The sequence below is a fragment of the Eubalaena glacialis genome, chromosome 11 (genome assembly GCF_028564815.1).
Source record: "Eubalaena glacialis isolate mEubGla1 chromosome 11, mEubGla1.1.hap2.+ XY, whole genome shotgun sequence".
NCBI classification, from domain to species: Eukaryota; Metazoa; Chordata; class Mammalia; order Artiodactyla; family Balaenidae; genus Eubalaena; species Eubalaena glacialis.
Window position 1 is genome coordinate 95427550 of NC_083726.1, and position 15995 is coordinate 95443544.

At 38.1% G+C, this 15995-nt stretch overlaps 1 protein-coding gene across 9 annotated transcripts in view; it reads left to right on the plus strand.

Annotated features, from left to right (window-relative positions):
* Positions 1 to 15995, plus strand: part of LMNTD1 (lamin tail domain containing 1) — a 416942-nt gene that overhangs the window by 128015 nt on the left and 272932 nt on the right. For all 9 annotated transcript variants that reach the window (XR_009702527.1, XR_009702525.1, XR_009702526.1 and 6 more), the window contains exon 4: positions 8024 to 8110. The gene's annotated coding sequence lies outside the window, so the exon portion shown is untranslated. The remainder of the gene's footprint in view (positions 1 to 8023; positions 8111 to 15995) is intronic.

Consider the following 15995-nt stretch of genomic DNA (forward strand, 5'->3'; position numbering starts at 1 on the left):
GTATTCTACCTAAAGTGGGTGTCCACCCCCAATGCACAACAGCCATTATTATCTTTCAGCCCTTGTTTCTTTCATAACATTTCCAATTTTATAATTATTTTATTATTATTTGTTTATTTGTTAGCTTTTCTACCTTTAGAATGAAAGTTGCATCACAGTGGGGCTGCATCTTACTGACTGTGGTAACTCTAGCTTGGTCAGTGAGCCTGGTCACTGCTTAAAGAATGAATGCGTCACTTCTCCTGGGTCCTTCCCACTTCCTCTGCCTCTTCTTCCACAACCTCAGCCCTCATGCCTCTGAAGATTCAGTAGGAGCAGGAAGAATGATTGATAGAGGTTAAACACTCTGTCTTATTTGCCACCAAAAGAATTTTCTCTTTTCTTTTCTTTCTCTTTTCTTTTTTTTTTTTTTGGTTGTGCCATGAGGCTTGCAGGATCTTAGTTCCCTGACCAGGGATCGAACCCAGGCCCTTGACAGTGAGAGTGTGGAATCCTAATCGCTGGACCACCAGGGAATTCCCAGGATTTTCTTATATATTTTTGAAAACTTTTCTTTCCCACTAAACATATGTGTGGGTAGGAAAGATGAGGGTAGGGAAGAGGAGTGTGGAAGAGTTCACATATTTTCCCCCCCAACCTGGGAGATGTAGAAATGAGAAGGGGAAAATTTTTGTAGAAAGTGTGAAAATTAAGGAGATTGGTTCAAGATGGCAGAGTAGAAGGACGTGCGCTCACTCCCTCTTGCGAGAGCACCAGAATCACAACTAACTGCTGAACAGTCATCGACAGGAAGACACTGGAACTCACCAAAAAAGATACCCCACATCCAAAGACAAAGGAGAAGCTGCAATGAGATGGTAGGAAGGGCAGAATCACAGTAAAATCAAATCCCATAACCAGTGGGTGGGTGACTCACAAACTGGAGAACAATTATACCACAGGAGTCCACCCACTGGAGTGAAGATTCTGAGCCCCACATCAGGCTTCCCAACCTGGGGGGCTGGCAACAGGAGGAAGAATTCCCAGAGAATCAGACTTTGAAAGCAAGCGGGATTTGATTGCAGGACTTCGACAGGACTGGGGGAAATGGAGACTCCACCCTTGGAGGGCACACACAAAGTAGTGTGCACATCAGGACCCAGGGGGAAGGAGCAGTGACCCCAAAGGAGACTGAACCAGACCTACCTGCTAGTGTTGGATGGTCTCCTGCAGAGGCGGCAGGAGGTTGTGGCTCACCACGGAGACAAGGACACTGGCAGCAGAAGTTCTGGGAAGGACTCCTTGGTGTAAACCCTCTGGGAGTCTGCCATTAGCCCCACCAAAGAACCTGTAGGCTCCAGTGTTGGGTTGTCTCAGGCCAAACAACCAACAGGGAGGGAACTCAGCCCCATCCATCAGCGGGCAAGGGGATTAAAGTTTTACTGAGCTCTGCCTACCAGAGCAACACCCAGCTCTACCTGCCACCAGTCCCTCCCATCAGGAAGCTTGCACAAGCCTCTTAGATAGCCTTATCCACCAGAGGGCAGACAGCAGAAACAAGAAGAACTACAATCCTGCAGCCTGTGGAACGAAAACCACATTCACAGAAAGAAAGACAAAATGAAAAGGCAGAGGACTATGTATCAGATGAAGGAACAAGATAAAACCCCAGAAAAACAACTAAATGAAGTGGAGATAGGCAACCTTCCAGAAAAAGAATTCAGAATAATGATAGTAAAGAAGATCCAGGACCTCAGAAAAAGAATGGAGGCAAAGATCAAGAAGGTGCAAGAAATGTTTAACAAAGACCTAGAAGAATTAAAGAACAAACACCTAGAAGAATTAAAGAGCAAACAAGCAGAGATGAACAATATAATAATTGAAATGAAAAATACACTACAAGGAATCAATAGCAGAATAACTGAGGTAGAAGAATGGATAAGTGACCTGGAAGACAGAATGGTGGAAATCACTGCCACGAACAGAATAAAGAAAAAAGAATGAAAAGAAATGAAGACAGCCCAGGAACCACTGGGACAACATTAAACGCAGCAACATTCGCATTATAGGGGTCCCAGAAGGAGAAGAGAGAGAGAAAGGACCCGAGAAAATATTTGAAGAGATTACAGTCGAAAACTTCCCTAACATGGGAAAGGAAATAGCCACCCAAGTCCAGGAAGCGCAGAGAGTCCCAGGCAGGATAAACCCAAGGAGAAACACGCCGAGACACATAGTCATCCAACTGACAAAAATTAAAGACAAAGAAAAATTATTAAAAGCAACAAGGGAAAAAAAACAATATACAAGGGAATCCCCATAAGGTTAACAGCTGATTTCTCAGCAGAAACTCTACAAGCCAGAAGGGAGTGGCATGATATATTTAAAGTGATGAAAGGAAAGAACCTGCAACCAAGATGACTCTACCCGGCAAGGATCTCATTCAGATTCGACAGGGAAATCAAAAGCTTTACAGACAAGCAAAAGCTAAGAGAATTCAGCACCACCAAACCAGCTCTACAACAAATGCTAAAGGAACTCCTCTAAGTGGGAAACACAAGAGAAGAAAAGGACCTACAAAAACAAACCCAAAACAACTAAGAAAATTGTAATAGGAACATACATATCTATAATTACCTTAAACGTGAATGGATTAAATGCTCCAACCAAAAGACACCGGCTCGCTGAATGGATACAAAAACAAGACCCATATATATGCTGCCTACAAGAGACCCCCTTCAGACCTAGGGACACATACAGACTGAAAGTGAGGGGATGGAAAAAGATATTCCATGCAAATGGAAATCAAAAGAAAGCTGGAGTAGCAATACTCATATCAGATAAAATACTTTAAAATAAAGAATGTTACAAGAGACAAAGAAGGACACTTCATAATGATCAAGGGATTAATCCAAGAAGAAGATGTAACAATTATAAATATATATGCACCCAACATAGGAGCACCTCAATACATAAGGCAAATGCTAACAGATGTAAAAGAGGAAATTGACAGTAACACAGTAATAGCGGGGGACTTTAACACCTCACTTACACCAATGGACAGATCATCCAAACAGAAAATTAATAAGGAAACACAAGCTTTAATTGACACAATAGACCAGATAGATTTAATTGACATTTATAGGACATACCATCTGAAAACAGCAGACTACACTTTCTTCTCAAGTGCACACGGAACATTCTCCAGGATAGATCACATCTTAGGTCACAAATCAAGACTTGGTAAATTTAAGAAAATTGAAATCATATCAAGAATGTTTTCTGACCACAACGCTGTGAGATTAGAAATCAATTACAGGGGAAAAAATGTAAAAGCACAAACACCTGGAGGCTAAGCAATACGTTACTAAATAACCAAGAAGTCACTGAAGAAATCAAAGAGGAAAGCAAAAAATACCTAGAGACAAATGACAGTGAAAACACAATGATCCAAAACCTATGGGATGCAGCAAAAGCAGTTCTAAGAGGGAAGTTTATAGCAATACAAGCCTACCTCAAGAAACAAGAAAAATCTCAAATAAACAATCTAACCTTACACCTAAAGGAACTAGAGAAAGAAGAACAAACAAAACACACAGTTAGCAGAAGGAAAGAAATCATAAAGGTCAGAGCAGAAATAAATGAAATAGAAACAAAGAAAACAATAACAAAGATCAATAAAACTAAAAGCTGGTTCTTGGAGAACATAAACAAAATTGATAAACCTTTAGCCAGACTCAGCAAGAAAAAGAGGGAAAGGACTCAAATCAATATAATTAGAAATGAAAAAGGAGAAGTTACAACAGACACTGCAGAAATACAGAGCATCCTAAGAGACTACTACAAGCAACTCTAGCCAATAAAGTGGACAACCTGGAAGAAATGGACAAATTCTTAGAAAGGTATAAGCTTCCAACACTGAACCAGGAAGAAATAGAAAATATGAACAGACCAATCACACGTAATGAATTGAAACTGTGATTAAAATTCTTCCAACAAACAAAAGTCCAGGACCAGATGGCTTCACAGGTGAATTCTATCAAACATTTAGAGAAGAGCTAACACCTATCCTTCTCAATCTCTTCCAAAAACTTGCAGAGGTAGGAACACTCCCAAACTCATTCTATGAGGCCAACATCACCTTGATACCAAAAACAGACAAAATACTATAAAAAAAGAAAATTACAGACCAATATCACTGATGAATATAGATGCAAAAACCTCAACAAAATGCAAATAGAATCCAACAACACAGTAAAAGGATCATACACCATGATCAAGTGGGATTTATCCCAGGTATGCAAGGATTCTTCAATATATGCAATTCAATCAGTGTGATACACAGTATTGACAAACGGAAGAACAAAAACCATATGATCATCTCAATAGATGCAGAAAAAGCTTTTGACAAAATTCAACAGCCATTTATGATAAAACCTCTCCAGTGAGTGGGCATAGAGGGAACCTACCTCAACATAATAAAGGCCATATTCGACAAACCCACAGCAAACATCATTCTCAATGGTGAAAAACTGAAAGCATTTCCTCTAAGATCAGGAACAAGACAAGGATGTCCACTCTCACCACTATTATTCAACATAGTTTTGGAAGTCATAGCCACAGCACTCACAGAAGAAAAAGAAATAAAAGGAATACAAATTGGAAAAGAAGAAGTAAAACTGTCACTGTTTGCAGATGACATGATACTATACATAGAGAAGCCTAAAGATGCCACCAGAAAACTACTAGAGCTAATCAATGAATTTGGTAAAGTTGCAGGCTACAAGATTAATGCCCAGAAATCTCTTGCATTCCTATGCCCGAACAACAAAATATCAGAAAAAGAAATTAAGGAAACAATCCCATTCACCATTGCAACAAAAAGAAGAAAATACCTAGGAATAAACCTACCTAAGTAGGTAAAAAACATGTACTCAGAAAACTATAAGGCACTGATGAAAGAAATCAAAGATGACACAGATTGTGAGATATACCATGTTCTTGGATTGGAAGAATCAATATTGTGAAAATGACTATACTACCCAAAGCAATCTACAGATTCAGTGCAATCCCTATCAAATTACCAATGGCATTTTTTACAGAACTAGAACAAAAAATCCTGAAATTTGTATGGAGACACAAAAGGCCCCGAACAGCCAAAGCAGTCTTGAGGGAAAATAACAGAGCTGGAAGAATCAGACTCCCTGACTTCAGACTCTACTACAAAGCTACAGTAATCAAGACAGTATGGTACTGGCACAAAAACAGAAATATAGATCAATGGAATAGGATAGAAAGCCCAGAGATAAACCCACACACCTATGGTCTCCTTATCTATTACAAAGGAGGCAAGGATATACAATGGAGAAAAGACAGTCTCTTCAATAAGTGGTGCTGGGGAAATTGGACAGCTACATGTAAAAGAATGAAATTAGAACACTCCCTAACACCATACACAAAAATAAACTCAAAATGGGTTAAAGACCTAGATGTAAGATCAGACACTATAAAACTCTTAGAGGAAAACATAGGAAGAACACTCTTTGACATAAATCACAGCAAGATATTCTTTGACCCACCTCCTAGAGTAATGGAAATAAAAACAAAAATAAACAAATGGGACCTAATGAAACTTAAAAGCATTTGCACAGCAAAGGAAACTATAAACAAGAGGAAAAGACAATGCTGGAGTAGGAGAAAATATTTGCAAACAAATCAACGGACAAAGGATTAATCTCCAAAATATATAAACAGCTCATGCAGCTCAATATTAAAAAAACAAACAACCCAATCAAAAGATGGGCACAAGACCTAAATAGACATTTCTCCAAAGAAGACATACAGATGGCCAAGAGGCACATGAACATATGCTCAACATCATAATCATTAGAGAAACGCAGATCAAAACTACAATGAGGTATCACCTCACACCAGTTAGAATGGGCATCATCAGAAAATCTACAAACATCAGATGATGGAGAGGTGTGGAGAAAAGGGAACCCTCTTGCACTGTTGGTAGGAATGTAAATTGATACAGCCACTATGGAGAACAGTATGGAGGTTCCTTAAAAAACTAAAAATAGAACTACCATATGACTCAGCAATCCCACTACTGGCATATACCCTGAGAAAACCATAATTCAAAATGACACTTACACCCCAATGTTCATTGCAGCACTATTTACAATAGCCATGGCATGGAAGCAACCTCAATGCCCATCGAGAGATGAATGCATAAAGAAGATGTGGTACATATATACAATGGAATACTACTCAGCCATAAAAAGGAATGAAGTTTGCTCATTTGTAGAGATGTGGATGGACCTAGAGACTGTTATACAGAGTGAAGTAAGTCAGAAAGAGAAAAACAGATATCATATATTAACGCATATATGTGGAATCTATAGAAATGGTACATATGAACCAGTTTGCAAGGCAGAAATAGAGACACGGACATAGAGAACAAACGTATGGACACTAAGGGAGGAAAGCTGGGGTGGGGTGGGGTGGGTGGTGGTGGGATGAATTGGGAGGTTTAAGAATTTGGAAAGAAAGACATAAAAAAGACTCTTTATGGTTTTTCATAAAGTTTTACCCTGAGTAAGTAGCTGTAAGAAATCTCCTTGTCTTCTGATTAATTATATAGTTTAGAGTTATCTTTATTTTTTAATATCAAAAAGAGGTAAAGTGTTTACTTGCTGTGGATTCTTCCTGCTGGTGCAATTTTTGTAACATTTTGCCTACTATCTGGAAAACAAGATTGACCTCTCTGGTTAGAAGCTAATTTTACTTGGGTCATGTAGGCTCTTTGTAGATTCATTCACTAACCACTTACTATATATGTAAAAATGTGCCAGGCACTGTTGGTTGAGCAAGCTTAACCTTTATGCACTGATACCCACTGTCTTCTGCCAGAGTGACTTCTGTTTTGCCTTAAGTGTGCCAGGTTAGGCATGAGATTTAAACTTATATCAGCTTATCATTTGTTTTCTCTCTCTTGACATACTTTCACCCTTTTTACTCTTGTACTTTCACCAGATGTGGTCCATCTCTTCACTTGGTGATGCATCTCATGTGATTCAGCCAGTTTCTTTAACACCCTTTGTCCCATCAAAAAGCTGTATCTTTTAAATTACTTTCTGAAAGAGACCATGTCTCCAGAAACTTTTGGATATGGCATACCTGGTTTAATTCAGAGGATGTATTCCCAAAAATGGTAGGATCATTTCTATGTGGGTTCATTGGAGGACAGCCTTAAGGAGATGCTCTCCAGACAGTCAACATGGACAGTCTCTCTTTGCTGGTCAGTCCTCCAGCTTGCAGTGATGTTTATGATGTTTATGAAGGTCAAAGGACTTTCAAATATAAGTAAGTGCTTCATGATATTTATTCTATGATTCCTAAGTCATTTTCTTGAAGACACATTGTGGTCTGCTTATCTCCTTACCACCTTTTTTAGGTGTAAATATTGCTTGCATACTTTTTGGCTTTTGTCAGATGTTATGGGTCAAAACTGTTCACCATAACACACAATAAATAGTAGAAAGAACAGCCATAGCGTAGTAAACAATACATGTTTTAGAACCCACTCAACTCAGGAAAATGAGGTAGAGTACTCTTTGGCAGAGGACCTTTGCAAAATGGTGAACTAATGCTCTTTAGCCAGGAATATGTGTACAGTACAGTGTGTTGGCTAGATCTCACTGACCGAGAAGGTACCTAGAGCATGGGTGGGGTGGGGCGGGGTGGAGGAGAGACATATATACGCATAAAGTTTATTGTAATGCATATATGTCTGTGTATTACATAGGCACCCATATACACAAGTTACTTTTTAAAAGAAACTATTTCAGAGATTTATAGAAATTTAATGAATCAGCACTGTGTGCAGCATTATCAAATTGGGTCTATGTGTATTCCCTACATATGAATTTCCAGAAAGTGCTTAAATGAATGCGCCCAACAAATTATAATTAGGTTTAGATTGTCCACCTGGTGTTTCATTTCTTTCTGCAATAAAGTTAGTTGATGACATTTTCATTTACAGTTGACAACTGAGAAAACAGAAATCTGGCTATATCATCCAAGGGATTCCACTGGACCCTGCTGCCTCTCAGAATTCAGTGAAACTCAGGTATTTGGACGATGAAACAGTTACTTACAATTTTAGTTTACTTTGCCATGTCATTCCTTACAAATCATCTGTATGCTGCCTTCTAAGTGCCATGTGCTTACTTTTTTTTTTTTTTTTTAAGTTATTTATTTATTTATTTATTTATTTATGGCTGTGTTGGGTCTTTGTTTCTGTGCGAGGGCGTTCTCTAGTTGTGGCGAGCGGGGGCCACTCTTCATCGCGGTGCGCGGGCCTCTCACTATCGCGGCCTCTCTTGTTGCGGAGCACAGGCTCCGGACACGCAGGCTCAGTAGTTGTGGCTCACGGGCCTAGTTGCTCCGCGGCATGTGGGATCTTCCCAGACCAGGGCTCGAACCCATGTCCCCTGCATTGGCAGGCAGATTCTCAACCACTGCGCCACCAGGGAAGCCCGCCATGTGCTTACTTTTAATTAAAATCCTAAAGAAGAAGAACCAGCAAAGTGTATCATCATTATTATTCATGGTGCATTGTTGACCAGACCCTTTATAAAAATGTGTAACACAAAATTGTACATTGTGCATATTTATGGAATTATCCTATAAAGAAACTGAGCTTTTAAAAAATCTAAACAAGCTATACTTCATGAGGAAAAATCTAGTTTATAAAAGAGAAATGTATCAGATAATCTATTGTAATGATTAAGTGAATGAACTTGTTAAAACATGAATTGGCCATAAAATGTCATAAAATGTAGCAGATTAAGCTACTTTTTTTGAAGTCTTGCCAGATTTTTTTAATGAGTTAATATATTGCTTTTTAACAAAGAACTCCTGCAGGCAGAAAAGAAATTATATCTGACTTAAAAATTCCCATCATGCTTCATTCTCTGGTGTACTTTTGCAGCCTTGATGGATTTGTTACATAATCAGCTTTCAATGGCTTCTTTTATTATAAAACAGAGCATTATTGCCTAAAACAGCCCCACTCCCATTTTTTTTTCTTCCCTCAGTTTCTGAAATTACAAATGCATTTAAACAATGATCAAGTCATGCTGCAGCAGGCACAGGGAACAAATGAACAACTGCAGCAAGAAATTGCTAAACTTGGGTCTGAAATGCCAGCATTGGAGAAAAACCTGAGATCAATAGTGCTCAAAAGTGTGAGCTGATGGAAGATAGGATATAACTCCATTGGGCTTCCTACCTGCTATTTATGCTTGCTCTTCACATAACCCATGGACAGTTGGCATTATGGAAAACATTATAAAACAGTTACTTGCCATTTCTAACTATGCTGCGTATTTGCAAAGTGTACAGATGCAGCTGTCATAATTTTTTTTAAAACTACTGGGCTATATAATAATTAGAAAGAGAGATGGAATTTAATTAATGCAATAATAAAAACTATCTGACTTAAAATTTGCTTTACAATCAACCCAACATGTAGTAGATAGAACTCCTTAAACTCAAGGTATCCTTGAACCTTCAGATCCCATTGAAAATATGTTGCTGCTTTTTATTTATTTCAGATCAAACATCTTAACCTTTCTCCACGTATTATATTAATTACCCCCAGACTAACTCAATGTACTTTTCTCAGCAACAAAAGCCAGATTTCTCACTACAAAATGAGAGACATTTTCTTACAATCATGAGTTGTTCAGAATTTACCAAAGATATGAAGGTTATATAAGTATCACCAGCTATTGCTACAAACTCTTTTAATCTAATGTTACTAGACAAAAAGAATAATTCATGTTATCTAGTGATAACGATTCCATAACAATGTGAATATGCTTAATGCCACTGAACTGTACATTTTAAACATTGTTAAAATAGTCAATTTTGTATTATATATATTTTGCTATAATTTAAAAAAAACACAAAAAAATTTAAAGTATAACTATGCAGTGTTCCCTGGACCCCCACTACCAAGTTTAAGAAGAACACTTTATTTAACTTTGCTATCTTATGAGAGTCCTTCTAAGATCTCATCTTTCCACTTCTGTCTTAACAGCCCATCCCTGTCCTGACCTGAATTTTGTGTTCCTATTCCCTTGTTGTATTGTTTAGTCTTGCATGTCAAAGAGCTTTATAAGTGGAATCTCATGCCATGTATTTTTCTGCAATAGCTTTTTTGTTTAATCTTTAATCCCTGAGATTCATTCACATTGTTACACGTAGTTGTATTTCACTATTTTCACTGTTATATAATATTCTATCCCATGGCTATACCATAATCTACTTATTTGTTTATGGTTGATCTTTGGGTTGCTTCTCTTTTATGCTTTTTCTTTTTCTTTTCTTTTTTTTGGTTATTACATGGAGTGTTGCTATGAGCCTTTTTTCTCCCTGTATATATGGGCAAAATTTTTTATAGTGGTATTTTAGCTGTCCCTGGAACAAATGACTGCTCCATTGATTCCCCTACCTCACTGTGCAGAGTTTATTCAGTAGCCGTACAATCTGACAAACATAGAGATGCCTTATTTTGTAGTCAGACGGACCCAGTTTCAAATACTTCCTCCTTCACTTAGCAGATATATGAAGTTAGGTAAGATCTCTGGGCTTCGATTTCCTTATCTCTATCTTGGGACTAATAATAGCTGCCACACAGCGTTTTTGAGTAGATTTAATTAGATAATCTACTTAAAGAACTAATTATTCAATACATGCTCAGTAAATAGTAATTATTAGTGGTATTATAATTACAGAATAGATGGCTGTACCAAGAATCACTGTGCAGAGATACTTCAATTTTATTCAAACAAAGGAGTAGAAATTTAAACTCCAGGGAAGGTAAAACTTCCTGCAGTCAGATCTCAGAGCTAGGAGCAGTAGCCCAAATGAGTTGGTGCCGAAGCACCGAGGCCGACACCCATAAGGTGAGACAAGGGTACAAAATATCCTCACCTTCTCCATTGTCCCCAAATCCCCATTAAACTTTTAGTTAATCCAGCTGTGCCACAATAAGCGATAAGGAATAGAGTAATTAGGGAGATGGTGGCACAAGAGCACATTTTATTCCCTTATTGCACTTGGAGGGTAGAGTGGAATCCTTCCCCATCTCTCTATTCATGTTGAGCTCATGGGTAGCACAGAGATCTTGTGATTAACCCTAAATCGTGAACAAAAAAGACATATTGCTGCCTTTGAGGAGTTTATAATCTAGTTTATAATCTAAGGAAGATAGCAATCCCTATGAAACAATTGGAGAGTAATGAAGAAAAGGTAATTGTCCAACTGTGGGGTTTAATTTAATAGCTACATCCTAGAAAAAGCTAATTGATATAATAAAGCATTATTGATTAAAATTGTCTATATGTTTCAAAATTTACCACTTGTTTTTAAAAAAGGCAAACGTGCTTTTAATCCAGTATTTTGTTTCCTATCCGAATATCATCAGTGGTGGTGCAACCTGATGTCATATCCGCTTCAAGTTAATTTGCTGCATTGTCTTTGTGTTCATCATTATTTTAAAAAGTAGTTGTTCATTTGATTGACAGGAAAGGTGGATCAACTCTTTGCAGCTTAAGTGAATTAACCTGGCCAAGGTTACCTACAGACAGGGAGTCATTTTCACAGACAGATCTGAAATATTTAAACTTGTAGCTCTATACTTCTCCATCCCCCTGCTTTTCCAGCTCAAGTGAATATCTATTTTTGTCTGGGAAGTTTAAGTAAGGCATCGTGTTGGTGACAGGGTGAATGGCTCTCACAAGGAACCTGAACTCTGGCTTCTCAGTGAGAGCCTGAGCCTGCCTCTCCCCCAGGATGCTTTGCTACTTATCAGGGGAACGAAGACAAGTGGATGTAGGTCCCACTGTGCTGCAGCGCCTTCAAAAATACAGCACCTGTGAAATATAAATCAAGACTTCCATTTCTGAAGCAATTGCAACAACTCTTTAGCCCAGAGGATGGGTACAGTTTAAGAAGATAATTTGCAAAAGCCTTTCAAGAGTCATTTTACATTAAGATACTCAGAAAACAAATGACTGAAAGAAACAAAAGCATTGGCCACTCCATTGTAAAATTTAAGATGTATCTCTACTTATACAACTTGTTCTGAAATAAGGCTATTATTCTCCCCAGGTGGCAAATATAGATGTAAACACCCAGCTAGCAAAGTCTTCCTCTCTGAGTGTATAGATTGCCTTGTTTCCAAGAATAATGGTTTAGTGAAGGTGTCAGCTGTCATACTTACAGCCGTCACTCATGCTACATTTGAGATGATGTGCTGTGTGCTCATCCACGCTTAGGGCAGGATGCTTATCATTCGACCAGGGAATGAGGCTTCTGACACTCTTTTTGGCTGTTAAAAATAAAACGCCTAAATATGTGTGCTAGCTCACTGCTGAGTAAACATCTTCATTCACAGTACACCTTTGATAATCTTTCCTGAGGTCATTAGAGGATGTGTGCTCCCTCTGACCACAATTGAAAGCGCTTGGGTACAGCTAGCCTGTCTTCATTGCTTAAAGACGGTGACTGCTTTTAGAAAAGGAAATATTCTGATAAAAATAGACACTCTTAAAAAGAGGTAAACCAGAGCATTGATTTCCACTATAATTCTTGTGTTGTGTTCAGCAAAGCAAATAATTCTACAAGTAATTAGGGCATACCACCTCTTTAAGGTTTTCATATATTCAAGTATTTTTCTCATGTGCTTCCTTCTAAAATAATTGCTTATTATTGAATTAAAATCTGTTGAAATCAAATGTGAAGCTGAATTTGTTTTATACTAGAGAAAGTGGAGAGGAACTATTTCACACTGATTGGCCCATCAGAAAAAACTTTCGATAGAAAGATTTGTTATCATTTTCCCAAAGGATCTATCTTGGGAATCACCATTGGCGTATGTGATGGAATGGCCCAATTGTTTATTATTGAGATATAAATGACACATAACCCTGTATTGTTTTCAGGTGTATGGAATGGCGTAGTTCTGATAAAGGCAGTTGGTTAGGTATCTGGTCTTGTTTTTGCTCTTTCACCTCAACAGATGATGTCACCTTGTTATGGTTCTTCTCTAGTTACTTGATCAATGTCCATCAGGTTTCTAGATAAAGAAATGTTTCCAGAGTTTATGCCTCTGCTTGTGGATAAGTCAGTTTTTAGCATCAAAATGTCAGAGAGCTGTTGTGTTAGAAGATGAGGGACTCCAAACAGCAGGTGGCTGGTGGTTGAGTTTTCAGATGTTTTCTGTGATGCTGAGTCAGAGGGCACATGACAGGCTCCCTCCCTACTCATTACCGAACTCTAGATTTTTCCTCACTACTTGAGTGTGGTGGGGGTCAGTAGCATCCTTGATCCTGGAAGTTTGTTTGAGATGCAAAACCTCAGACCCCACCCTTAGGTCTACTGAATCAGAATCTGCATTTTAAAAAGATCTCCAGATGACCTATAGGCACGTGAAAGTTTGAGAAGCGTTTCTCTACTGAATCAAAGATTCATTCTATTTGGACTTTGCTAACCCCTCCCTTTGCCCTATTACTTTAAGCCATTCCAAATAGTCTTTACTATTCAATTTAATTACCTACAGATAGGGATTACATGTTAGATTCTGCCTTTTCTGGTAGAATATGAACTCAGGATTAAAGAATGGCAATACAAAAACTGGGACATTTATAAATTAAGTCTTAGACACTCTAAGAGTGTTACGTTAAAAATGTATTCTTAATGGATTGGTCTTCTCAAAATTACTGGCTAAATACAATACTTCTTAAATAATGATAATTACAATAATAATATTCATACATGAAATAGGAGAATGAGAATTCTTTTTACCTCAGAATTTCTGTATTTTTTGCTTTTGTTGGTATCATAATTGCCATCACATTGGCAAAGGATCATATTGATTTAAACCTGAAGAAAATAGGTAAATAGATGCCAAAATCTTAGGGAAGGTTCCTGAAGATAATGTCCTCAGCATTTGAAAATTTAAATGAAAATGTTTCTTCTTTTCTCTTCTTGAAGCTGGATACCATAGATAGTTTTTGAGTCACACATGTCTGTGTCACAAAAGGCCTAGGCTTCTTTGGGGGAGTGTCACAGTTCTATTGGCTCAAGCCACATTCAGAATCCTGGGATAGTCTCTTCATTTGACCACCTTAGGATAACATCAGTAATAGTGATTTCAGCTCAAATCTCTGTAAGCATGTTATATTAGATGGGGTCAAAGTTTTATGAAAAGAAAAGAAAAAATTATTCAAAAGTAAGCAAATAGGCAAATTACAGTACTCTAACACCCCACAAGGAAAATTATTTCCTGTATGCTCATCACTATTAATTACTTAGTGTACATTATCTTCAATTCTGTTACATAGGAACCTTTATTCTTAGAGTTCGAGAAACTGAGGCTCGGGAATTCCCTGGCAGTCCAGTTGTTAGAACTCCGCACTTTCACTGCTGAGCGCCAGGGATCAATCCCTGGTCAGGGAACTAAGATCCTACAAGCCGCATGGCACGGCCAGAAAAAAAAAGAATCTAAGGCTCAGAGAAATCTAAAAACTTTCCCAAGCTTATACACATAATAAATGATGGAGCTTTCAAACTGAAGTCTGTACTTCCCACAGATAGGATCTTAATAGGCTACATAGCTGTTAATCACTTGACATATTAATGAGTAATTGCCATTTCAGGCATTAGGGAGAGGCAGCTGCAGGTAGGAGGCTCCTACAATACTCAGCCCTGAACACTGGAGTCCTTGGTACTGCTGGCTAAGAGTAACTCTGTTGAAATGCTAGATTCAAGTGAGCCCAGGTCTCCGAAGGCCCGGCTTGAACTGCCCGTAAGGGGTTTGTGTTCATTTGGCAATTTGTTTTTATAACGACTGTAACTTTGATCAATGCTGCTCTTATATTCTATTTCCTGAAGGTATTTTCTGTATTATTACTCTTTCTCATTTTTATATTCCTCCTCGTAAGTCCCTTTCTTTCCTTGTTATAGGCACACTCAAACCTCCATCCTAAAAAAACAACCACCACCACCCACAAACATTTTTCCTTGACCCCGATTCTCCTTCATACTATTGTTCCTTTGTTCTACATCCCATTACCCTCTCATTCTTCTTGAAAGAGTAGCTTTATCAATTACCGTCTATAAATCATTATTTTTCATTCATTTCAGAACCTGTTACCCTCCAGTTTTCTCTTCCATCACTCATTGAATCAAATGTAACCATGATTAACAAGTTTTATTACGGTAACGTCCAATAGCCTTCCTTATGGAGGAAAACGGAAATGGAAACAGAATATAAACTATGTTTATGGAACATCTACTGTAAGCCATCTTTATGCAGTGAATTTTATATATATTTTCTCATCTAAGCTTCATAGTAACCTTGTGATATTTTATTTATTTATTTATTTTAACATCTTTATTGGAGTGTAACTGCTTTACAATGTTGTGTTAGTTTCTGCTGTATAACAAAGTGAATCCGCTATATATATACATATATCCCCATACCCCCTCCTTCTTGTGTCTCCCTCCCACCCTCCCTATCCCACCCCTCTAGGTGGTCACTAAGCACCGATCTAATCTCCCTGTGCTATGCAGCTGCTTCCCACTAGCTATCTATTTTACATTTGGTACTGTATATATGTCAATGCTACTCTCTAACTTCATCCCAGCTTACCCTTCCCCCTCCCCGTGTCCTCAAGTCCATTCTCTAGGTCTGCGTCTTTATTCCTGTCCTGCCCTTAGGTTCATCAGAACCATTTCTTTTTTTTTTTAGATTCCATATATATGTGTTACTATACGGTATTAGTTTTTCTCTTTCCGAATTACTTCACTCTGTATGACAGACTCTAGGTCCATCCACCTCACTACAAATAGTTCAATTCCATTTCTTTTTATGGCTGAGTAATATTCCATTGTATATATGTGCCACATCATCTTTATCCATTCATCTGTCGATAGACACT